This window comes from Macaca nemestrina, chromosome 2 (genome assembly GCF_043159975.1).
Source record: "Macaca nemestrina isolate mMacNem1 chromosome 2, mMacNem.hap1, whole genome shotgun sequence".
NCBI lineage: Eukaryota > Metazoa > Chordata > Mammalia > Primates > Cercopithecidae > Macaca > Macaca nemestrina.
Window position 1 is genome coordinate 119,429,633 of NC_092126.1, and position 27,596 is coordinate 119,457,228.

Sequence of the window (27,596 nt, forward strand, 5' to 3'; positions counted from 1 at the left end):
TTCTTTTTTTTTTTTTTTCTTTTTTTTGAGACGGAGTCTTGCTCTGTCACCAGGCTAAAGTGCAGTGGCATGATTTCGGCTCACTGCAATCTCTGCCTCAGCCTCCCGAGTAGCTGGGATTATAGGCGCATGCCACCACACCCAGCTAATTTTTGTATTTTTAGTAGAGACGGGGTTTCACCATGTTGACCAGGATGGTCTCAATCTCCTGAACTCGTGATCCACCCGCCTTGGCCTCCCAAAGTGCTGGGATTACAGGCGTGAGCCAACTGCCTGATTCTTATCAAGTTCTCTATGCCTGCCTCCATCTCCCCACCACAGTCATCTCTCATCAAGAGGAAAGTGCTTGTTATTCTTGCTGTCACATGGTATTTCTACTCTTGCAGGCCACAAGTAACTCCCTTCTTGCCAAATGTCTTTTCTTAATGTGTAGTTTGCACAGCTAAACACATCCCCAAGTCTCTATCCCTTCTTTGAAATACCATTTTAACTGACTGATTGTATATATGTAGTTTGTGTCTTCATCACCAGATTAGAACCATGGCATTATTATGATGTGAGTGAGATGAGCTCCTCATCTTTCTCAGCTTCCATTTCCTCATCCACATTTACCTCAAAAGGTAAATAGGGAACCCTATTGCTTGCCTATCAGATGATTGTGGGCACATTAAGTGAGATGATGTAGCCCATAAGGCATTTATTCCTCTTCTTCTGATACCAAGAAATTAATTTTTTTTCTGATAATAAGAATAAAGTGTGGCCAGGCACAGTGGCTTATACCTGTAATCCCAAAACTTTGGGAGGCCAGGGCCAGTGGATCACTTGATCACAAATGGTGACCCCAGGAGTTTGAGACCAGGCTGGGCAACATAGCAAAACTCTATCCCTACAAAAAGTACCAAAAAAAATGTAGCCAGGCTTGGTGATATGCACCTATAGTCCCAGCTACCCTAGGGGGCTGAGGTAAGGGGATCACCTGAGCCTGGGAGGTCAAAACTGCAATGAGCTGTATTATGCCACTGCACTCCAGGCTGGGTGACAGAGTGAGATCCTGTCTCAAAGAAAAAAAAAAGAATAAAGTATATTCATTGTAAAAAATATGAAAGATCCAGGTATGAAAATGGATGAAATCTTTCTTCTTAAGATTAAATAATAACACCATTTTTAGTTAAGATTCTCCCAAATCCCACCACCTAGAGGTAAACATTATAAACATTGTTATAATTTCTCTATGTATTTGTGTATACATAATTGAGATGCTACATATAAATATATACATAATTTTGTATATAACTGATAAATGATGAGCATTTTTCTTTTGTAATTAAATTGTCTTTTAGAAATACAATTTTAATGTGTGAGCAGTGCTCTATCCACTCCTCATCTTCCTGAAACTGATGCTTCTCTTAGTGTTATGGTCTGAAACTTTATGTACCCCCACAATTCATATGTTGAAATCCTAACCCCTAAGATGATAGCATTAAGGGGTGAGGACTTTGGGAAGTGATTAGGTCACGGGGGCAGAGCCCTCCTATATGGAATTAGTGACCTTATGAAAGAAGCCTAAGGGAGTTTGTATATTCCCTTTCACCATGTAGGGAAACAGCAAGATGTTAGCAGTTTGCAACCCAAGAGAGGGCCCTCACCAGAATCTGACCATGCTGGCACCTTGGTCTTAGACTTCCTAGCCTCCAGAATGTGAGAAATACATTTCTGTTATGTATAAGCCACCTACTCTATGGTATTTTGTTAGAGTAGCCCAAATGGACTAAGACACTTAGGAACCTGTTCCCCTGTTTATTTTGCAAATTACTCATCTTCCTGCAGCCCATAACTGGGTCTTTCTCCTTGTGACTCCGTCCTAGAGGCATTTCCACCATCCACATAGAAATACAGGGAATGCAATGAGGTCTGTCTCCGCAGTTCTCACCTCTACGTAGATACCTCTTCAAACCTTATCTCCTTTTTCCTCACTTGACGTCTTTCACATGTACCTAACCACCTGTTGATCACTTCCATCTGGATGTCCTAATATTACTTTAAACTGAGGAAGACCAAAATCCAACTCTTGATCCATATACACCTGCCTAACCCAAACCCCTATCACCTGTCCTCACCCTCCCAACTTGCCGCTCCCTAACACATCCACCATTTTGGTCCAAGGCCCTGACCTTTTCTCAGTCATTCATGTTTAAGACCTCAGAGCTACATTTATCTTCTCCTTCCTCTTTTACTTTCCATTCATCACCAACTCCTAGAGTTCTATTTTGGAAATATTTCTTGAATCCATCATTCCCTTCTATCATTACTTTTGACACCCCAAGCTCAGGTCGCTTCCCCTCCCACATGTATAATAAGGTTGAACATAATTATGCATGCATACATATATATACATATGCTCATGTGTGTATCCCTAGCCTCTGTCTCTACCCTTACCCCTAAGTGAGGACACGGCTTTGCCCGATCATCTGTAACAATAGTACTTCCAATATTATATGAAGCAATGATTGTAGAGCTCTTAGTGCTGAGCCTGGCAAAGATGAAAACACTTAGTATATTCTTAACACAAGAGGCGGAGCAGCATAGTGACTTAGAAACATAATTCAGGAGCTAGACTGCCACTTACTAGATGTATAAATTCACTCTAAGTGAATTATAACTTTTTTCCCCAGGTGGAAAAATTGATTTCATGTAAGAAAAATAAAATAGTATTTACATTTAATAAATAATATTCAATAAGGACTATTACAAAATTATAGAATAAACTGTTTACCTTCATGAAAGAACCTAGACAAAATTTTCTAGGTTTCTCAACTAAACTCAGAGGCAAAATTTGCTTTAAATATGTATTAATTATTACCATTGCTATGTGAAAATTAGGTTATAGTAATTTTTACTCAAATTATATTAAAATGCCCAGAATATGGATTATTTGGGGACAATATAAGAATAGAATTGACTTTTTAAAAAATGTTAGCTTTAGGGGATACATATGCATGTTTATTACATAGGTATACTGCATGTGGGAACTGGGCTTCTATGTGTACCCATCACCCAAATATTGAACATTATACCCAATAGGTACTTCTTCAAACTTCATCCCCCTTCTTCCCTCCCTGCTTTATAAAAAAGAAGGAAATCAGGTCCTTTGCAGCAACAAGGATGGAGCTGGAGGCCATTATCCTACACAAACTAACTCAGAAGGAGAAAATCAAGTACCACATGTTCTCACGTGTAAGTGGCAGCTAAACAATGAATTACAAAACTCTGAGCCTCAAGTACCTCTTGTGAAATGGAGCTAATAACATAACTTAGCTCAAAGGGTTTTTATGATGATTAAATGGGTTCACATGGGCAACGCTCTCAGCACAATGCCTAGTACTCAGTAGTGCCACAGAAGTGTCAGCTCTTATTAATGCAGTGCCCAGTAAGTATTCAGCCCATCTATGTCTGCATATTGCTCCATTCACCAATGCTCAACCACACATACACATGCACATATACCCCTGGACTGCCCTATATTCACTCCTCTGCTTACCAAAACTGCCCATTCTTTAAGGCCCTGTCTACACCTGACCTCCTTCACAGCTTGCAGTGATCAAAAGCTGGAGCTCTAGAAGCAGTCAGATCTGGGTCAAGTTTTGGTTCCACCTATAAGATCTCTGACCTCAGGCCAGTCTTAACCCAATGTTTCCGAAACTTTGCTGTACGTTAGAATCCCTTGGGAAGCTTTTAAAAATGTTGATGCCGTGGTCACACTGCTCCTAATTAAATCAAAATATTTGAGGGTGGGAGCCAGGCATCTGTATTTTATTAAAGATCCAGGTGATTCCAAAGTGCAGCCAAGTCTGGGAACCCTAGACATTACTGACCTCTCTAAGCCTACAGATCCTCCCCTATAAAGTGAAGAGGGGGCAGAAGCAGCCACACAGGATTGACATAAGTGTAAAGTGAAATAATGCATGGCAAGTACCCTGCCTAATACCCTGGAAGGTGCCAGCACGTGCCCATTCCTAGCCACACTACTTTCACCCAACCTGAGTGCCTTCAGTTTTCATTGCCTGCACCCATTCTACACAATACTTATGCTTAGTTGCTATAGTACAACTGGATTACAATCCCTGGAGGGCAGAGACTGTATCTCCATCTTCTTTGGAAGTCCCTTCAGCACCTGACATAGCACCAGTATCCACACTCAATAAATACCTGTGCAATGGGAGGAAGGGGAGCACAAAGACGTGATTCTGAAACACCGTCCTTTGACCCACTTAGTGCAATGATGAATGAAGTGTAAGTCCAAACTTGATACTTTCCAACCCCATAAATCAGTGGTCCCTTCGCCATCCTCAACAAATGCCCTTCAAGTTCTTGCTCTCTGTTTGCTTCAAGCACCTTCTCTTTGCTATGGGGACGAGGGGGCTCAGTTACTTGGCTCCTGAAAGGATGGAGGCCCTGTGTTCGCTGCCACCTCAGCAGCTGCCTGGAGAACCCAGGAACTTGTGAGTTTCACAGAGACACAAAAAAGATGTCTCAGGTTCTGCGCTGGCACAGAAGCATGTGGCTTTTAGTCCTGCTATGCATTCCACAGGCTCTGTCCTGGGACCTGGGAGATACACACTCCCTTCCTTCATTCTACCACCTTGCTGGGCATCTCCCACATGCCAGGCACTCTGCTGGACACTAGCCACAGGTCTGGCTTCAGAAGGGTTTCCACAGGGAAGTTGGGAATCAACAAATTACTTAATCACAATTGTGATTTTAAAGAAAAGTACTGGGTGGTGCAAAAGAATAAAACAACAGCCCATCCTGCACTAGGCACTGTGACTGGCCTCCCTAAGGCAGGCAACTCAAGTAGCCTGGGGAAGTGCAGGTGGTAGCCCTGGCTGGAGGAGGCCCTGTGGTCCCATTCTTTAGAAAAATGCTAGTTGGAGAATCACAGTAATTAAGAGACAATAAAAGCTTTTGACAGTCCAGCAGGAAAGCAACCCACTTGTCTCTATTTAACACAACATGTGCTTCTTCTAGAAGTACATCTATTAGTAATTCACCAGACAATAATATTTCCTGGGGAAAAAAGTATTAGAAAAGGTGTTTAATTGCTAAAATGTCATTTTCAGTGAAAACAGGATTCAAAGCCACCTCAGAAGTCTTCTAGAATATTCCAGATGTTTCACTTAAAATAATTTCCTAAAAGGTCCTCAATGTGGCAAGAGTGGAATTCTGATTTTATATCTAAGATTACATTTTTAAAATACATTGGCTTGGTGTTACATATCTAGAACATAATAAAAGTTTCTTCAAACTAGATGTTGATTTGGCCTCATCAATTACAAAAAAAGAAAAAAAACCCTGAATAATTGTGTCCATTTCTGATTGTATTAGTCATTCTATGTTGCAGATCATTAAAACTCTCTTTTAAAATAGTTGTTACCAGGAAATATTCAACTGTATTTGAATAATTCATAACTGTTCACTTTCAGAATAATGAAGTCATCACCTGGCTTTCTAAAACGTCCAGTGTTTACGCATGGCTCTGGAGAAATCATTGGATCTTTTAAAGTGAACAGTGGAGCCTTAAAACAATAAAATAAAAAACCCGTTTAAGACCTTAAATCATTAACATGTGTCGACTTAAACTTACACATACATTTGTGTTGTTTAACTAAATATTTGAAAACCAGCCTCTCTCTCAGTTATCTGCCAGGACCCCACTCCGGGTTCCATGCATCTCTTCCTGACGCGTGGCAGCTTCCTGTGCTTTTCAAGAGGCTTGCTTGGCAAGAGCTGATCCTCAAATATTTTGATAAAGCTATTTTTTTCCCCTTAAATTATATGTCAGCATGGAGTTGGTGTGTATTTTGTGTTAATGATTTGGAATTTTTAAAGCTATATTTTAAAAACAGACAGGCTCTTCTGAGTTAGGCTCCACCATCCATCCTGGTTTCCTGTCTTCATTCCATCCTGAGTGCAAGAGGATGGTAGTTTTCAGTTTGCACCAGAACACAGAGCCAATGAAACCCCCACATCCCAGGTTGCAGCAAATCTGGAATGTGAATTGGTCCTGTGGGAATAGCTGGACTTGGCCCAGCTCAACTCTGGGCACAGAAGGTCACCCTGAGATCAAAAAGTGAAGATAAACGCTTAAACCCCCTCCTCAGCAGCAGCAACTTCTCTGACAGTGATGCTGGAGGCTGAAGGATCTGTTAAAACAAGGACTACTAATCTTATTTTTCCAATTACCCTTATCTGACATTTCTATCTCTTCCTCCCTCCCACCTCCCCACTGCAGCCTTAGAGTGACACCTTTTGGAAAAGGTTGAAACTGAAAATCCCCAGACTGCTCTCGGCCTGGACCTGACCATCCTTAAGACTGTGTTTGTGATTTGTTTTCTTCTCACTGAAGTTTAAGCATCAAGGAGCTTTGCTTACATTGGTTGCGTCCTTCTCCTGCAAACAAGTGCCCACATCAAGAGTTTGGGCTCAAACTCTTTTGATTTTTACAACATTTTACATGCTGCCTTTCCTCTTCTCTTCCCAGGCTTATTAACAAAACTTCACACCACAATAAGAGAAGGATAGAGAAGAAATGTGCAAAAATACATACATCTGACTTAAGAGTCTGTTAAATGAGAAAGTGTCAGAATACAAATGAATGACACTTTCTCCAAAATGCCCTTGAGCACTCTTCATTCCAGATGGGATTGGGCTCAGTAGAACTTCCTCGAGAAAAAGGCTGTGGGGATGTGCTTCTGGATATGTGGTGTAGGTATATCTCGAGCAACTGGGAGGCTTTATTATACATTTGTCACAGTTCTGCAGCGTGGCAAAGAGATGGCCTTCTCTCTAACAGCCTGGGACATTCTTGAGAAGCAGTACAGACATAGTGAAGGATGTGGACTCTGAAGTCAGAAAGCTTGGGTCCCCATCAGGCCCCAGCTACATGCTGACGGCGTGATTTTAGTAAAGGAGCTTGACCTCTATGTACGTCAATTTCCCCTTCAGCAAAATGTGAATAATAACTGCACCTTCCAGAGACCTTGTGAGGAATACGAGCACTACAACAGCAACACGCTTGGCACATAGTAAGCATGCAACCACCCGAGATTGTCATTAGCAGTGGTATTAGCTTAAACACTAGTACTTAATTTTCAGCCTATAAGAGGATACATAAGCAAGACAACGGGTTGGATTTCCTATTTTTTAACATTTTCCAAAATATGCATCACATTTTTCATCTTCAATGGAAAGGTGAAAATTTTCACCATGAAACATGCTTTGTAATAAACCAAATTAATCATATACAAAATATGCATTGTTCATGTTTTAATCTTACTTAGGCTAAATTCCAAACATAAAGATGAAGGAACTGGAGAAGAAAATAGAGAAGCATTGCCCAATAGAACTTCCTGCAATGCTGGCAATGTTGTAACCTGTTCTGCTCAATATGTATGCCACTAACTACATGTGGCACTTCCAATGTGTCTGGTGCAAACCAGGAAATGAATTCTTTTAAATTTAACACTAATTAAAATTTAAATGTAAATAGTCACAGGTCTATTGGCTACTGCATTAGAAAGTGTAATATCAGAACATCTCATTTTCACAGCTTTGTTGTCCAATGGTGATGTTCAGAAATTATCTCAGTCTTTGTGGAACATTTACCTTTTTTGGTCATAGGAAAAAAACATTTCAATTCTTTTAAATTCAGTATAAAGAATGAATTACTATTTGATCCAGTGGTTCTACTTCCTGGATTTATTTTAAGGATATATAATAAGGGATTTTCCCAGAGGAATTTACTCTAAGAATATAATAAACATATTCATCACAATGTTATTTATAAAAATCAGAATAAAAGCTTGTATGTGTATAGATATATTTACATATATACACCCAATACATACATATACAAACATATATATGTATACATATCTTCAAAAAAATTAATTACAAAAATTATGGAGTATGTGTGTGTGAGTGTGTGTATGAGAGACAGTGTGTGTGTGTGGTTTAAAAGTGTTACAAAGAAATTAAATAATAAATTATGGGCACCATATTGTTGAGATGTTGGTCAGATATTAAACACTAAGCAAAAAGATTTAAGGTAAAGGAAAGATGCTCATGAAATCTCAAGTGAGGAAAGCAGGTGGTAAACAGTAGATACAATACAATCTCAACTATGTGTTGGGATTTTTGTATATTTGTAGGAAAAACAAAAAGAGGGAAATGTATCAAACTATTCACGATGGCTTTGCTTTCAGGTTTAGGGATTTCATACTCATATATTTCTTTGTACTTGTTGATAAAAATATATATTACAAATGTTTACAAAAAGAGTAAACCAATTTCAACTAAGAAAGATCTGCCTAGAAAATATTTCTGATCCCACAGAATAAGCAGTTGCAGGTAAACCACAGCCTCTAAAGGAGAGGTACGAAGCAGGCCTGCAGAAAAAGATGGGCCCTCTGGCGGCAGTTACAATGGCAGCTAACTTTAGCCAAAAGCACGTTAAGATGGGCTACTCTTTAAGGAAGAGGTACTTTGGTTCTGAGAGTCCCTTCAATTATACTGGTTATAATCCGGGTTCACTAGGGAGAGCCCAAGTGTTAGTGACTCTAGAGCTGTCACCAGTAATTCCTGCCACCTCCACCCTGCCCCACAATGCACTTTACTCATTTCACCTTGTTCTCTAATAAAGTTCCTATGGGTTTTGGAAGTCCAATGTGTTCATTTTCTTTCTTGTTTTGTTTGGTGCTTGTTTAGTTTTGTCTGATTTTGTTATTATCATTTTGTTTCTGCAGCACTCAAAATAAGCTGTGAGTCCCTAGAAAATCAAAACCATTTGTCCAGGCTATTTGGCCATCTCCATTAGCAGAGTCTGTTCACTCCCATTCAACAAATCAGGCTGGTATTCTCAAACAAACCCACTTTCTTATAATGCAAGGATCAGTGCTGGGGCAATTCCAAGGAAGGAGAAGAAAATGGGGTTCCTTTACTTTGAGTTCCCCTACTGACTTGGCTCTGGAAGAGACACCTATTAATGATGACAAATTTCAATCAGCTTAAATCAAGCCTGACTCCAAGCCTGATATCTCTGGATCCTTGCATCACAAGATCTACCTTGAGCAATAGGGAGTGGCTTCCCTGTATGTCACCTTGTTCTTTTAAGCACATGGAATCCAATGCACCCTTGCATCCTCCACCTGGCACAGCCTCTTCTCAAACACACAGTAGATAGTCAACAGATGTGGGAGGGAGGTTGGGAGGGATAAAAGAAGAGAAGGAGCCATACTGTAGAAAGATAATCATTACTGGTGATTTAGATAATATCCTATTTGATTCTCACATATTCCCAAAGAAGCAGACCATTTAAATGATGGATAACTTAAGCTCAGAAAGAGTAAAAGATTTTCAGGTGGTTTACTTTTTACCAGGATCTGAGACTGATTGTTGAATACAAACATAATAGGAGAATTGTCAGAGAGGACTCTACTGAGAGGCTCTGGGAGGAAACCCTGGACCACAAGACCCTCAAGGGCAAGAAAATCCCTGGTTCATCTTCTCTCACATAGTCAGCACCCACAAATGCATGGATGAACATAAATTAATGATGGATCTTGGGTCCCTTTTGTTTCACTGGAGTAGAACAGTCATTATCTGTTTTGATCCCAGCACGGTTCCAAAATGCCTTAGATGACTTTTGTATTCTATTTAAGTTTTCCATTATTGTACAATAAATTATCATAACCTTGGCTCCTCATAGTTCTACAGGTCAGAAGCCTAGGCAAGGTGTGACTGGGTTCTCCACTCAGAGTCTCATAAGGTTGCCATCAAGATATTGGCAGTCTACTTTCTCATCTGGAGCTCAGGGTCCTCTTCCAAGCTCATGGAGTTGAAAGATTATTCAATTCCTTGCAGATGTGGGTCTGAGGTCACCTTGTCATGTCCAGTTCATAGAGGCCACCTGTATTATTTGCCACACTGTCCCTTCAAATCTTTAAAGCTAGCAAATGGAGAATCTCCCTCACATCAAATCCATCTCATGCTTTAACTCTCCTTCTTCAGTAAAAGCCCAGCACCATTTAAGGGCTCGCCTTAAGGATTAATTAAGTCAGGCCCACCAAAGATAATGTCCCTTTCTTAAAGTCAACTGTGCCAAATAACACACTTAATCATGTGAGTGACATCCCATCACATCCACAGTCACTATCCATAAGGTCAATGAGGCCATTCCCATACTCCGAAGGAAGAATCCCTCCACAAAATACCATAGCTTTGAAGACTTCAGCAGATAATTTTCATGTTGTAAATGCTGTCTAATCCCAAGGATGACTACACACTAGGTGAAGCAACATTCAAATCAATGACTTGATACTGACTGAATTAGGAAATGAAATTGACTTTCTTAAGAGTCATGTGATAAAAAGGTCATAATTGTGTTCCCTTTTTATAAAACAAACCGTCACACACAAACACAGACACATACATTTTAAGTGTCATGTTTAGCAATAGCTACCAGTGCCTCTTTTGCTAATCCATAGGTACCACCAGCTGGTACTGGTTTCCTTATTATTATAATCCAGGTAAGTTTAAAAAATCACAGTAAAGCTTTATCATCCTCCAACTAAATATATCCTCCAGACTGCTGGCTTGGTTAGCTCTTCAGTGGGAGGAAAGCAAAAACCAGACATAATGTGCCAGAATGAAGTCTTCCGCTTCAATTTCTCCTTTATTTAAAACATTTTATAGGGGCTTTATGTTGACCCTATTGCTTCAGGAGAAGGAAATCCTCCCAAATGCGTCCCTAGGGCACAGCATCCCCCACAGTGTCTTGGCTCCCTCCTCTCAGCGATTACTGCGACATGGAAAAAATTCTTAATTGGTTAACCTTGGGAAAATCACTTCATACAGGGAAGACTCAGAACAAAGAACGCCCACCCAAACAGTCACTTCTTCCCATGTACAAAGCTCCTGGTGAGGAGTATGAGAGGCATCACATGAGCAAGGCTGACCGACAGAACTTAGCTGCATTTTAAAGCTAAATAGAGGGTTCCTATACTTTCCTTCCATCTCCAAATGGAATAAGTACTCACGCAACCACAACAGCAGATCCACTAAACCTCGCCTCTCTTCCCATTATCAGCATGCTGCTCAGCATCCTCCTTGCACCCCAGAAAAGGAGACTGCTTTCTGGCTGTCCAGCTGAACTAATGAGAGTGGGGGTTTTGACACTGGGCTCCCGGTACCAGTTACTCTGCTTCTCACCTGCTCCACACCAGAAATTACCCGCTAGCCCCTGCCAGGGGCTATGTATTGGTCCCAAGGGAGCCTGGCAGAGAGTGGGTGGATGGCAAAGGTCAAATTCAGCCCACTCCTATAAAAACAACCAAAGTACACATCCTGCTGTGCATAATTTTCATGCTTAAAATCAGCAACTTTTGTCTTTCTGGATTATCTTGATTCATGGAAACATTTACTGTTTATCTGAGCAGAAACAAAACACACTCAAATCTTAACATGTGACACTTTCACAACGGGGATGAAAAGCTATCTGCCAGATTGTACCATTTATATTCACATATTAAACTCCAAGCTTCACCAAATACCTGTACCACGCTTTGGAAATAGACATCTATGTTTTCCCCCAAAGGACACATTTTCTACGATGTATGTCTTTAAACTATATTTTCAAAATAAATGATTTTTCCCTAGTAGCTCTTCTCTGATTAAAAAAAAAAAATCACCATTTTCATTACCAATATGAGATTATAGTCTAGTCTCCTATAGAGTGATTAAACATAACTCTGCATCAAATGTAACTCTGATATCAAATAGTCTCAAGACAAATAAAAGTGAAAACATTGGATTCCTCGCTTTGTAAATGCCAAATGTTCACTCAAGGATCTAACTGTTTTAGCTGGGACTTTTTCTTTCTTGTACAGCTTCTGAAATATTTAAATTGCTTTGTTTAAAAATATTTCTTCTTATTTTTCCTCTCACTTCTTCAAGAATGTATAGCTATAATAAAAGCATGATACCCAGAGTTCAAGAGGAAAAACAGCCTCAATATTTAAAATAAGTAATAATTATACATATATCGAAATGAACACCCCATTTTGATGGGTCACATTCAGAAATCTTAAAGGCGCCTCTATCTGGGCAATAGTTCCTTTTGGACTAAAAACAATTAGGCTGTGTAATTTTGTGCTGAATCCCTTCAGATAACTGTGTGCGCACAGCCAGGCCACTTTCTCACTGGCGTGGAGGCCAGGGCTGTCAGGCCCACTCCTCTGGTTAATGTCAGTAGCACTATGTATAAAAGGTGACTCCAGTGTGTACAAATGTTGATCTTTAGAGAAGTCATGCCTAGACTCACACACACATCCACTCTTTCGCCCACTAGGTCAACAGCGGGAACAGAGGGCAGCCCAGGAAGGGACTTGCCAAGAGCAGAGGCTTATTTGTTAGGTTACATAGCCCTCAGGGACTTTCTTGCTTGAGATTAATCCATAATCCTGTTTCGTGTTTAAAAATTCAGGTTCTAAAAGCCTTGCCTATGAGACATTTTCAGAGGTGATGGAGAAATGTTCTCATGTACAGCAACAAATTAAGTGCCAGTGCAAGTGAGCACTGACAAGAAAGGAACTGTGTGGAATAGGTGGCACGACATTTTTGCCCTCATCCAAAATCATTTCTTTAAAGCTTCAAAATGGATACAGATCATATTTTAATGGCCAGAGTACCTGTAGGTAAAAATAGAATAAACACACACACAAGTTGAAACCATCTATGGCTTTTCTGATTGCTGTACAAGTAAAGCAAAATCAAGATGCCCCCTGATCGAAAATACAGCAGAGGTTCTGAAGAAATATAATATTCGCTGATGTGACTTCCAAACTAAATTTCATCTGAATACCAAATAGTAAGAAAGTCCTCATCTCAGCTTTGAACAATCCTATTTTTATTACATCAAAATTGTTTCTTCCCTTGCCAACCTCACTCTACCCCTTTTTGCTACAAACTTAATGTCCAGAAAGCTTCCTTTTACAACTCTAGCAGACCCAACCAAAAAAAGCAGGAATTCCGAATGCTGCAGAAACCATCACGAACATGTTCTCATCTGGATGAGTCTAATAAAGTATAACTCACTCCAACTCTTCAGTGAAGAAAGAGTCTAGGGGGAACACATTTCTGAACTAGATGGCCATGTGAACTCCTCAACACCCCAGACCACTGAGGTGTGGACAGAGCCAGCTGGCCTCGTGGCATCTTTTCCTTCAATTTAGAGAGAAAGAAAAGCATGACAGTTAATAATCCACATTGCCATTTCAATGTGTGACTCAGCCCATGTTCACAGTCATTCCTGCTAAGGTTTAACTTACAATGTTTGGCAACAGAGCTGACCTTTTAAAAGCCAAAGATGAGCATGGGAAGAACATTTTCTCCCCGGACGCAACTTCTCTAGTCTAACAAAAGCAGCTCCAGTTTCCAAATATGAACAAAAAAGGAGACAAATCACCAAGCTTGTTGCCTATGTCTTGAGGTGTTGCACACTTTTCTTTTTGAGACAGAGTCTCACTCTGTTGCCCAGGCTGCAGTGCAGTGGCGCAATTTTGGCTCACTGCAACCTCTGCCTCCTGGGTTCAAGCAATTCTCCTGCCTCAGCCTCCTGAGTAGCTAGGACTACAGGCATGCACCATCACGCCCAGCTAAGTTTTGTATTTTTAGTAGAGATGGGGCTTCACCATGTTGGTCAGGTTGGTCTCGAACTCCTGACCTCGAGCAATCTGCCTGCCTCGGCCTCCCAAAGTGCTGGGATTACAGGCGTGAGCCACCACACCTGGCCACACGTACTTCTTTTTACTTTTCTTATGAACCTTATAGTTTGGAGTAGTGGTGGCAGTGGTGGTGGTGGTGGCAGTGGTGGGTGTGCAGCATCCCTCCTGCCCCCTCCCTCCATAGGCCCTAGCACACACTCTTCCACTTAGCAATAACTCTGAGGGTAAGTCACCATTTGTATAGGCAGAGGAAGCCAAAACCCTACAACAGAGCAGACTAAGGAATTTTCACACCTATAAGCATTGACTTCCAAAATCAAAATACAGTTTTGAAAGAGGCAGTATAGTTTCTATTGCCTTGCAAACAAAACCCCAACTCCTTCCTGCAGCTGACAAGGGCCCTGTATTGTCAAGTCCCCTACTCAACTACACCCCTTGCAACCCTGGTCCATGTAGAATCTGTTCTTTCTTACCATGCCTTGTTTCCAACCCCCTCCTCCCAAACTCTTCAAATAGCAGGCATCTTCTCAACTGTCAGGTCTTGGCATAAATGTCACCACCTCCCAAAGGCCCTTCTGAGTCCCTTTAGATAAAGGAGCTGCCTGCCTCCCACCTGTCTCTGGTATTCTTCATCTCAGCTCCAAGTCGGTTTTCCTCATAGCATGTGTCACAATTTTAAATGACTTTACTTAAGAATTTCCTTCTACGTACCTTCCCATTTCCTTCACAAGGCTTTTTGCTCCATGTCTATCTTACTCCTCCTGTATTTGTAATACCCATCCTGAGGCCTGGCACATGGTTGACACTTTGTAAGTACTCACCTGACTCATAACTAGAATTAGCAAAAATCATACCTGATGTTTATGCCAGTGTTTGTCAAAGTGGGGGCAGGGGATTCCCCAACCAGCAGCAGCAGCAGCAGCCTCACCTGGAAATTTGTTTGAATGTACATTCTCAGCATCCTCCCATCCCATGTTTCTGCCTATTGAATCAGAAACTGAGGATACAGCCCAACAATATGTGTTTTAACAACCCTTCTGATTGATTCTGATTCTGATGCATGTTCAAGTTCGAGAACTGCCGCTTCACACAATATTGCCCACTTTCCAAAGGGCATTCAAACACAGATGTAGGCTTGCCTCTAATTGGGAAAGGAAGAGTGAGCATGATTTTGCAGGAGACTTATCTTTACAGGCAAAGAGACTGTGAATATTCAGCCTGGAAAAGACTCCATGTTGATGAGTATTTCTGTGTTTGGGGGAGGCTCTGTGAAAGGAATCAATTTATGCAAAGGATTCCCTGGCTCATTTCCATTCAATCAGGGGGTGATCAGGCTGAGTATGATGATGCCACAGCCACATCACTGGCATGGGAATCCTGCCTTCTCTGCAGTTATGGCCCAGATGATAGTGGTGCTTGCCTCCCAGTCTTCATCTTGATGGTAAGGTTTCCTGAAAACAGATACTGCCTTGTCATCTATGCACCCTGGCCTTCACCCAACACCTAGCACACAGTGGTGAATCAGAAAGTATCTGGGAAAGAACCAGAAGCTGAAGTAGTGGTGATATCACCTGCATTGCTGGGAGAAAACGTGCAAGAGGGCTTTGCTTGCTGGATTTATCAGTGGGCTAGTAGCTTTTATATGGGAAAGTGGTTCAAAAACATGGTGGGTAGAGAAAGAATGCAGGACTTAGAGTTAAGAAAGATCCCAGTTCAAATCACGGCCACTTGCTCCTGTGTGTCTTTGGCCAAGGTAGTTGGCCTTGCTGAGTCTCTGATTCCTTAACTATAAATGGAGATATCATGCCCTGCTGCACAGGGCTTTTGTGAGGATTACATGAGATTGCAGGATAAAGTGTCTAGAATAGCATCAGGTACATACTCTGTGCTCAAGATGCTGTAATGACCCATATTAGCATTATTGCTTAATTGTTTGACTGGAGAAAATGAATCAGAGGTCTGTGTCTCTGATGTAATGTGTACTCTGTAAGCATTTGATGTAAGAGAGTTACAGAATGGCATTCCTGCCCACCCCATAGTGTTCAGTGTGATGGGAGAGATCCATCAGTATAAAACATGAGGAAACACAGGTGCTGAGTTTGGAATGATGAAGGCTTAGATCCCTTCTCTGCCACTTACCAGCTGTGTGACCTTGAACAAGCCACTTACACTCTCTGGGCTTCTGCATTTGTAGATTGGAGATAATAACACACTTCACTCAGGGTCATAGTGAGGACTGGAGATTAAAATATCCATGAAACACTCAGCCCTGTGCCTAGCCCTTAGTAAGCACTTGATAAACGATAAGTATTATTTACTAAAACCAACAATAGGCAGGGCAGAATTCCACCTCTGCTACAGAAGAGGCAGACGGGGAGGAGCAGAGTGTTAGAGGCAAAAACAAAGAGGGGACGATACATTGGGAAAAGCAACACGTGGGGAGAGGAGGCTTCCCAGAAGTGATAGAGTTTAAATGACAGGGGTCACCACCTCAAAGGTTTGTAGGGTGAAGCAGTTACCGTCATGGTCTGATGCTGGCCAGGAAGGGAAATGCCCTTCAGCTGCTGCTAATTTCCACCATGTAAACATGCAGGTTCTACATGGCCAGATCCTCTGATTTATCAAAAGAAGCAAACATATCTGAATTTTCCTGAAAAGTCTTATTTTTTAAGTAGTACCTCAATCAAAGAGAAAAATATCTTGCCTAAATTGAAACACACATTATAGGCCATATCTGGATCATGAATGATCAGTTTTGAGGCCTTATTTTGAAGGATGACTAGAATTTTGTCAAGCAGGGACGGTGGAAAGAGCATTCTAGCAAGGAAACAATATGGGCTGGGACAGGGAGGTAGGAAAGGCCAGATAATGTTCAGAAAGCAGAATTCTGTTCCAGGAGACAGAAAGTGAACAGAGGAGGAAAGGAAGAGTCAGGGAGCAATGCTCAGAGGGAGAAGCCTTCCAGGGAGAGATGTGGGCTGGGCTGGCAGGTAAGTCCAAGAATGCTGACATGAGAAGGAAGGAGTTAGAAATGACAGAAGAGCAGCCAGCTGGCCGGTCACTCTCTTCCCCTCTTTCCCTCTTTGGGACTCAGTTTTCCTTGCTATAAACTGAGCTCATGAATTAGATAAGCTTTAAGCCCTCTTCTAGCCCCATCCATAACACTCAGGGGGGTCACCACAATTCCTACACGTAGGGTTGCCATATGTAGCTCCTGTGCTCTAGGTTCTGGGGGATGTTGTAGCTCACCATCAAGGAAGAAAAGGGTCACATGTCTGCCCCAAAGACCACCTTTTCTAGCCATAGGGACAAGCTAACTTGGGTAATGCAGAAAAAACTGGGGGACATAAGCACAGAGTCAATCCCGAGGTGAAGCTCTAGCTCAAATAATAACACATTCACCTTCATTGAATACCCACTTGGAGCCAGACTCTGGCCCACTTACTGGACAGAATAATGTCTAAGGTCCCACTATTATTTCCACATTACAGATCAGGCACAGGGTGGTTAAATAGGTCTACAGTCAAAAAGCTGGAAAACGGTAGGACCAGCAGTCAAACAGGAAGTCAGTCTGATGCCAGGGTCAAGCTGCCTTCCTCTTGATCCTTTCATATCCATGTTTCAGTGTGGCACTTCTTTCACAATGGTGTCTGAAATTATGTGTTGGTATAACTCAACTGGGAACATTCCTTGGCCACATCGGGACAGACTACAAACCAGAGTTCCCTCTCCTGCTCCAGAGGGTGGCCAAAAGTTTGAGTCCTGGGGAGTTCTGTACTTCTTTTGAGACAGAGGAGAGATAAAAGGTCTTTGTTCCCAAGAACCTGGGATGTTAGTCCAAGGAGTCAAATTGTCAGAATGAGTTTGAATAAGTGGGGAGTAGCTGGGCTTGGAGAGATGTGGATTTCTACTTGCGGTGGCTGTGTAGATCTCACAGACAGCAGGGGTTTGAAGTGCATTCCATCCCAAGCAGCTCCCCAGAGCAGGGAGACAAGAAGCAGAGGACTGAAACCTAAGGGTAAAGGTTCAGGCAGCCATGGGAGCCATGGGAGGGAGTGTGTCAGCCACTATCTTTGGCATGGACCCTGAGCATCCCAGAGGCAGCCACCCCGGGGCAAAGACCACAGGCCTTCCCTCAAGCACTCTGGGCAAACTAAGAGAACCCTGAGGGACATAGAGGGAACCTCATAAAATCTGAGATTTAATTTTCTACCAAACATGATAGATGAGGGGAGGGGTTGTGAACTAACATTTAGTTTGACTCAGAAAACACAAGATGTTAGGTTTTGCATCCAAATATTATAGGATAAATTCAGTCAATGATAATTATTTACGTGGAAAAATATTTATATTGAGAAGGCCTCATTTCTTTGAGGAATTTTGTCCATGTGAATACGAAAAGCCTTCCCTTTCTCGCATACATATACATTATGTATTCAGGTTTTTTTTTTCTCTAAATATTCTATGTTTAGGTTGAATCAATGGCTAGTCTATAAGATAAAGGTAAAACTCTATTTTAAGAAAACATTGGGCTGGTCACAGTGGCTTGCACCTGTAATTTCAGCACTTTGGGAGGCGGATGGGGGGCAGATCACTTGAAGCCAAGAGTTGGAGACCAGCCTGGCCAACATGGTGAAACCCAGTCTCTGCTAAAAAATACAAAAAAAATTAGCTGGCATGGTGGTGCACACTGGTAACCCTAGCTACTCTGGAGGCTGGCTGAGGCACAAGAATCCCTTGAACCTGGGAGCTGGAGGTTGCAGTCAGCCCAGTGAGCCAAGATCACACCAGCCTGGGTGACAGCAAGATTCTGTCTCCAAAAAAAAAAGCAAGAAAAACAAAACATTAATGTGTGTGTGTGTGTGTGTGTATATATATGTAGACATATAAATATATGTTTCTAACTCTGCTGGAAATGAGAGATAAACCAAATATTCTAGGGGTTTCCCTAAGACCCAGCATCAATACCCCAAAACTAATTAACTAATAAGTATTAATAATAATTAACAATTGCATGGCATTAATTTTGTGCCAGGCATGGATCTAAATCTTGTGAGTGTGAACAATTGTCTATAACACCATTTATTTCTCCCAACACCCTGTTGAGTTTTCATTACCATTTTACAGATGATGAAACTGAGACACAAAGAGGTTAAGCAACTTGCCCACAGTCACACAGCTAATGAGTGGCAGAGCCGGGATTTGAACCCAGGCTGTCAGGCTCTAGAGTCTGAAAACTACTAGAATATTTTGCTTTGTAACATCTGTTGTAAGGATTGAAGGTAAAAATGTATCATGTTTCAAGCTTTCTAGAAATTCTTTCACTAATTCAACACACTTATTGTGGCACTATGCCAGGTATGAGGGACGCAATCCCTGCGCTCACGGTGCTCACAGTCTAGCAGAGAACTTCTCTTCTTCCCCTTTCCCTCCTTCACCATGCTCCATCCCTCTCTCTGTCCCAAGGAAATTATCCACATGAACAGACTTTATTTCACAACTTCATCTAAAAACTCACATGCGCATACCCTGATGATGTAACTGAACAGGTCTAAAAAAAAAACAAAACCCCAAATTTACAAATTTAAAAAAGAAAATCACCAACCCAAAGAGAGGAGGACATGGCCCAATGGGAAATAAACCCAAATTGCTAAGACACATATAGCACTAAAATCTAGAAGGCCTGAAAGATAACGTTTGCCACTATTGAGAGATTTCTAGTGCTTTCAAAGTCCACAAAGTCCACAAGCAGAGAGTGGTTCATAAACATCCTGTCTAAATGTAACATTGGAGGCCTGTCTCAAGGTAATATTCTAGTAAGGGAAAGAGCATTGACTTCATCATAAGTGGCTAGTCTGCCGCTGATGGCAGACTAAGACTGGAATGTGCAGATAATTATCTTTAAGGCCAGTCAACGGCTATATGTCTCCTATAATATCACCTTTAAGATCAAGCCAAGACATTCCAGTCTGAATCAAGGTTTATTTATGAAAGGATTTAACACTTTTAGATCCCATATTGCTTGGAGGACCACCAATTTGCATTCCCAAATATCCAATTTCTTCAATTTCACAGAGCATGAATGAGATTTCAGGTTCTCATATGTTAGAAGGAAAAATTTAAGACACTAAAATTCCTTTTCTTCAATGAGGTGAATTTCTTTGCTAACGCCTCCACAAAATAAAATCACCACTAGGGACTGAAAGTAGAAAATACCATAAGTCATAATGCCACATTCATGTAGACATAAGCAAATTTTCAGGTATTTCCAGCTGAATGGTCTTCCTTGTTCCACTCAAACTTGAAAGGTCAAAGGAGCAATTTGATTGTGGGTGCTCTATACAGACCACAGACAGGAGGAAGAATGGCCCTTCTACCAGCAAGGACACAATGCTTAAAGGGGCATGCAGACAGCTGAAATCCAAATGAACCCCTATACATTGGAGTGATCTACCAAAAGGAACCAGTTAATCAGGAAGACTGTACAGGGTTCCTCATTGGTGGTGTTAGGGATTGATCAGACATCTGTTTTAAAGAACCGGTATAAATATTGTCTTAAACTACACCAGAACCGGCATAGCATGGGATGTGGAGTGAGAGGTGGTGGTACCTACCCACAGGTGAGGAGAGAGAGAAGAAATCTCAGAAGAGATATCCCAGAGCTGGTATTTCAGCCCTACAATGCTACCTGATGGTTGCCAATGCGAGTGAGAAAGATAATGATGACCATGAAGGTTGCCAACGGGTATTAAATCAACCCGTCATTTTATAGGGAACACAGTAGCATTCATTTGATGACGTCAGCACACTGAACTAGTTTAAGAATGAAGCAAGAAAAAACGAAAAGGCACTTCAGTTGAAGAACAGTCAAATGCCCTGTCTTTATTATTACCCTACTGTGTGTGTGTGCATATGTGAGTGTATATTTACTTTTATGTGAAAATCCAGCCCTCTTGATAGTCATATTTATCACTCTAAACTAATAAAGAGCCATTCTAACTTTCTGAGACAAAATTGAATGTACATATACACATATTTGTACACATAGTAGAGAAGGCTGTTTGGAAATAAATATATCAGGGAATTAACAGTGGTTTCCCTCGATTATGAATCATGGGCTTTTTTTCTATTTCTCATTACTCAGACCCAAAATAGCTTTATTGATACTTTGATCTCAATTATAAAAATAATGCATATTTATGTCTCATTAATATTAAACATACAGGAAAGTATGAGAGAGAGAAAGAAAAGTAAAACAAAAATCACAAGCACAAACCCAGGACCCAGAGGACCACTGATGGCCATTTTTATAGGCTTCCAAACTTTTTTGCATCAGCGCCCCTTCTTTCAACAAGTCAGACATGCTACACATACTGTTTTATGGCTTTCTTTTTTTATTGTATTTATTTATTTAGAGATGAGGTCTTGCTCTATTGCCCAGGCTGGAGTATAGTGGTGTGATCATAGCTCACTGCACCCTTGAACTCCTGGGCTCAAGCAATCCTCCCATTTCAGCTCCTGAGTAGCTAAGACTATGGGTGCATGCCACCACGCCTGGCTATTTTTCTTTTTTTAGAGACAGGTCTTGCTTTGTTGTCCAGTCTGGTCCTTCCTTTTAGTTCGACAAAATAACATGGATGTTTTCTCTATTGATAAATATTGATCTAGTTCATTTTTTCATGGTCACAGTGTAATCTATAAGAATCACCTCCTGGAGGTCTTGTGGTTATTTCCAAATTTTTAAATTTATAAATAAGAGTAGATAAATCATATTTAAATAGTTTGCCAATGACCTGGTGATTACTTAAGAGAAATTCCCAGAAAGGTACTTGCTGGTTCGAAGGACACGTACATCTTTATGGTTTAGCACACATACCTATAAATTGGTCTCCTGAAAAACCACACAAATCCAGAAAGAGAGGCATATTTTATTTTCTTCTTTTTGTTTTCCTCTGTTTTTTGTAACTTGCTTTTTTGCTGACATTATACTTAAAAATTGCTTCTATAAAAGGAAAAATATATATATTTTATGGAAAAAGAAAAGGGACAATTGGAAGATGCCTTTTTCCAATGGAGAATTTTGAACTACCGGACAGGACTTTCCCAGAAAGAAGACGGGGACACAAGACTTGACACTACTGTCCATTAAACTCACCACCTCACCCCCCTTGCTCATGCCCATCATCCAGACTTTTCACAAACGATCATCTACAGGAGGAAACGCAGTGATGAGCAAGCCTCAGTATTCACTCTTTACATAGTTCTAGCTAACACTGCATCAGTAAAAGACCATTCTGTACCCTTTTTCTAGTAGTATCTCCCTTGAAGGTAGAGATTTAAAAGAATCCACCTTAGACTGAAGCAGGACTTTCGAATTTCCTTCCCTATCCTTAAACTAATAAAATATTCTTGCCTCTTTATGACAAATTTTTTTTTTAAGATAACACAGCCCAACTGAACCAGGGGTGCGGAACAAGGAGACTGGATACTCATCTTGAGAAAAGTCTCCAAAAGTGATCAATATAAAAAATATTTTCAGTTGTTATTTTCATGAAGTTTGTTAACTCTGATGCAAAGATGTATCTGAAATCTCTAGATATACACAGACATTAGTTAACAACTGAGGTTCTTTCTGTATGGGCTAGTTTCCCACCAACCAGAGTCATGGGCTTCCGAACCCCTCCTACTCTTAGTCTCACTCCCTCTAATGTCAAACCTGGTTAAACTGGGGGCTGGAGACTGGGTCTCTTATATTTAACTATTACATTATTTTTAACACTCTCTATTGGCTAAAAATAAAACAGAAGTTCAGAGAACTCAGAGGCCATGAATCTGCTTACTTCAGAGGTCACGTTTAACATTTAAGAATACTGCCAGCTTTTCACTTTAACACGGTACCCACTCCTACCAAAATCCTCTTTCTGTTGATAAACACACAACTTGATTCTTACCACTTCTAGAAAGTCATCACCCTGCTGCTTGTCCTGTCCCTAGATGCAAGGTCTGAGAATTCATGAACTCCCCTGATCCAGGCGACCTATTGGCTAAGCTTCACCTCAGGCCAGAAGAAACAACTGGCCCATGCATTGCACCATTTTCCAACTGGCAGAAGTAAACACATGAAATCTAGGCCCACAAAGGAAGCAGCTACTTCTTAAGTTGATTTTGATGATCTCTTGAACTTTATCCCACAAAACTAGACACCAACCATTGCAAGATGGAAGGAGAGGAGCTAGACATGTACTTTCTTTCTGGACATTCTTCCTTCTAAGTGCTAATCATTCCTGCAGTCCTCTGTTTGGGAACATAGTTCATTGTTTTAATGCATATAAAAAGCAAACAATTAAGATAGAACCAAAGATTTTAAAAAGAATCTAATTTTGAAGCATCTTGCCTTTCAGATCCAGTCTTTTATAAAACCTATGAAGTTGTTGCATATTTCATACACACTTTTTAATTGGATCCACCTTAGTTGAAATGCTCATATCCATAGTGTCCTGAGTAAGTCTCAGGATGGACATTTGTCAGGACATTAGTAATTTCCATATTTGCCTCAACTTTACCAAGTATATAAACCCTATGCTGTTTAATATTATTTCAGCATTTTTTAAAGCAAAAATAAAATAATGTGATTTAAAAATTCATATAATTATACAATCATTGCTGTACCAACAAAGATTATGACGCTTCTGTTGGCTTACAGAAGGCATTTCCATAGAACAGACAGAAAGGGTCATTTTAGCTGATTAAAAAAAGTCTGAATGCAGTACAAAAAGGGCTGTTATGGAGGTATGTAGTATATAAAATCAAACTCACAAGAATCACTTATATTAATTCATAACACGCCTTGGTTTCAGAAAGAAATGGCTGTGTTTTTAATATTTTAGGCCTTTTGATAAAATTCTGTGACATGACAGCTATACATTTGGTTATGAGAAAAGTGAGTTTGGATTCATGAAAGACACACAACATTTGAGCTAATGGGGAGGTACAATAAGAACCCACTGATCCTTATGGATGTCAATACACCTGACAAGTAACAGCTTTCCTACCTTCTGACTGGCTGAAGGATTGGAAACAAGATAACCACCCTCATTAGCAGTACATGCCTGCAGAAAGACAATAGGCTCAATTAAGGTCATCGAGGGGAGCTGACTTAATTTGGGGGGATGCCTATCCAGAGGCTTGGTGATCGCTTCCTAATGTATTGCTGTATTGTAGAGAGTAAGAATTCTGGATAAGTAAGGTCCTAAAATGTAAGAAGTTACAGATGACTCCAAAAATTATTTGAATCTTTAAAAAATGATGACAGATTATAAGACAAAAAAATCATTTAAGTCCTTCCTAGTAATAAATATCTTCAAAATAGAACATGCATATTCATAGTATTTGTAATAAGGCCGTCCCAACTCACACACAGTTGCTGACCCAAAGTCCCAGAGCATGAACTCTGCTGTGAGGTCAAGCCAGGCCGTTCTGAGAGGAGTGCTAAATCCTTCAACCACTGCAGACCCATTCAGCTCACTGTGGCAACAGCGTGGTAAGAATATTTCAGTCCCAGTGGCCTGGAAGAATGAGTGTACTTCACAAAGCACCTAATTTATTCCCATAAAATGCTTGGCATGCCAATTGACTTTACGCTCATTTTACACAAAAATCTAGGTTTTTGGAAAGATTTACTCTTGGGTTTCCAAATGTTTATTGCCTCGCTGACAGATTTTTAGACTGGTGCTTGTAACAGGTGATTTTTCACACCATAAGGAATCCAAAATGCGATTCCAGGACACTAGGCAAAAATTATCTCTAAGATTCCAGTTGGTGTCAAATCACATAGAACCTAGAATATACAAGCAGACAAGTAAAAATACTTCTTCATTAATAATCACATGTGAGCTAGTACAGTGCCATCAAAAGTTACACTGACCACACCTCTCACTCTCCCTCACTCTGTAAGGTCCATGCCTACTGGTATGTTCTCTGTTCAGCAAATGCACTGAGCGTGTTCCCACTGCAGGTGGCTTGCATTTGCTGTTCCTGCCACCTAGAGTTTGCTCATTCCAGTGTTTGTAGGTTGGCTCCTGACTGTTATTCAGCTTCAGGAGTAGCCCTCCTGCCTCTCTCCAAGCCACACTGTATATAATATGGCCTGGCTGACTTCCTTCATAGCATATATTATAATCTCTCTTGTTCATTTTAAAAACATGTATTTTTTGTTAATGAGGGCAAGACCTGGTCTTTCTTGCTTTTCTGTTCCTAGTACCTGGAACGGTATTTAGGACAGGGGTGGGCACTCAAGAAATATATGCTAAATAAATGAGTAAAAGGTTTAATTAATCAAAAGTACTAGGGGTTTTTTTGCACTAAAGTGCAAAGCCATGAGGTATCATTTGTATTGTATTGTAAGTATTCCATTATTTTTAAAACAAGACATATTTGAGACAAGCCATATGAAAATTAGGTCATAATCTGCAGAATGAAGAGGATTCCATTAACTCACTAGTTCCCAAAATTCCATCATGAAGATCCCCTGTTGTAGTTTTTCTTCCATGCCGATGGTTTGAAATAAAATGCTTTTCAAACCCACTTGCTTCCATTAAATCAGTTTGTATACCCTTATACACTTTCTAACAAGATTTTTGCAAGAAAAAAAATGGCAGGTGGAAAAAAAACTTGTTCATGAATATTCATAGCAACATTCCTTATAATGGCCAGAAGCGGAAACAACCCAAATCAACCAATGAACAGATAAATAAAATATGGTATATCCATATAGCCATGCAATGGAACATTATTTCTAACAATAAATGAAATACTAACACATGCTGCAACATGGATGAGCCTTGAAAACATTGTCCTAAGAAGAAGAAACCAGATACAAAAGACCATACGCTATATGATTCCCTTTATGTGAAATATATGAATAGGCAAATCTATAAACTATATAATTCCATTTATATGAAATGTATGAATAGGCAAATCCATAAAGGCAGAAAACAGATTAGTGGTTACTGGAAGCTGGGATTTGACGAAGGGCAGGGGGTGTGGAATAACCGCTTACAGGTACAGAGTTTCCTTTTGAGGTAACAAAAATGTTCTAAAATTGATTGCACAACTCTGTGAATATGCTAAAAATCATTGAGTGGTACACTTTAAATGGTGAATTGCATGGTATGTGAATTATATCTCAATAAGGCTGCTACATATTTTTCCAAATGCTGTGTGGATACCAGTTATATCTTTGAGAATGGAGCTAGACGATTAATTCTCATCCAGACCTAAAGTCTACAAATAAAGACACTATCTGCTCATTGAGAGTTGCCTTGATTAAGAAAATGCTAGCTGCTCTAACAGAGAAACTCTGAAATCTCAGTGGCTTATTATAAGTTTATTTCTAGCTCAAATTTTTTCTGTCTAGTGGTTTCACTATCCTTTAGTGAAGTAGATCACTAGATCTATATCTAGACATCAATAGAGATAAGAGGATAGATCACACCAAAGCTATTTATATGCCAGGTCTGAAAATGGAAAAGGATAAGTTACTTCCATTGACCAAAGCTTGGTCATATGGCCATTTCTAGCTACAGAGTAATCTGGGAAATGTAAAGTATATCTAGGGGTAAGAGGAATTAGGTTTTGTTGAAGGTATAGCTAGCGGAGACTTACTCCCTCAAGGTTTACTGTCTTAAAAAATAAAAAGGTGGGGGCAGGGTGATCTATGAGCATCTGTTTTGTCTCACTCTTCCTCCAAATATCTTCGTTCTTAACAAGTAATTGGTGCCAGTCAGGGAATAAACTGGTAAAACTCCCTTACAGAGAAATTTGGCAATATGGAATAAAGTTAAAGATGTGTGAAAATTATGGCCCAAGGTGCTAGATTAGAAAAACATAACCACGAGTTTTTTCAGCTTTTCATTCCTTAAATCTGGGCTGGTCTTGGGACTTGCTTAGACCAAAAGAATGTGGTGGAAATGATGCACTGTGTGCATTTCAGAGTCAAAGCCTTAAAAGACCTTGAAGCTTCTTCTTGAAACACCGTCTCAAGAATGCTGTGCTGTGAGGAAGCTGATCCACCCTATCATAGGATAAGAAGCCATATGGAGATCTGAAGTGCCCTAGCCACAGGCAGCACCAGCCAGATATGTAAGTGGGGCCACATCAGACAATTCACTCATTCTAGACATCACCTGACCGCAACTAGATGAAGAAGACTAGCTAAAGAATCATGCCAAAACACAGCATTGTGTAAATCATTATTTTAAGCCAGTAAGTTTGGGGTGTTTTGTTATGCAGCAATAGATTCCTGATGTAAACAAGAATTTTATCTTCAAGTATACACTGAAGATAAATTCTCATATGCTTTCTCAAAGAGAAATGCTCAAGAATGTCCACCCCCACATTGTTTGCAAAAGGAAAAATACAAAAATAACTAATATGGCAACCATTACCAAAAAATGGATATTTAAAGTATGATGTAGGTAGGATGGAGTGGATCATGCCTGTAATCCTAACACTTTGGGTGGCCAAAGTGGGAGGATTGCTTGAGGCCAGGAGTTCAAGACCAGCCTGGGCAACATAAAAAGAACTTATCTCTACAAAAAGTTTCAAAATTAGCAGGGCACAGTGGCACATGCCTGTAGTCCTAGCTACTTGTAAGACTGAAGTGAGAGGATGGCTTCAGCCCAGGAGTTTGAGGCTGTCATGAGCTATGACCATGCCACTGCATTCCAATCTAGGCAACATAGTAAGACTGTCTCTAAAAATAATCATTTAAAAAAGTATGATGCCAATGGAATGCTATGCAGCAATGAAAATAAAACA

The 27,596-nt window shown here is 40.4% G+C and overlaps 1 protein-coding gene and 1 long non-coding RNA gene across 18 annotated transcripts in view; both read right to left on the reverse strand.

The window, feature by feature from the left end:
• The window catches only part of LOC105482397 (ELKS/RAB6-interacting/CAST family member 2), a 981,466-nt gene that overhangs the window by 384,976 nt on the left and 568,894 nt on the right, over positions 1–27,596 (reverse strand). The window lies entirely within an intron of this gene.
• LOC139361978 (uncharacterized) overlaps positions 1–27,596 on the reverse strand; it is a 53,314-nt gene continuing 25,718 nt past the window's right edge. Inside the window, exon 2 of the long non-coding RNA XR_011620100.1 lies at positions 1–27,596. This exon is cut by the window's right edge and continues 22,835 nt beyond it. This is a non-coding gene — a long non-coding RNA (uncharacterized lncRNA).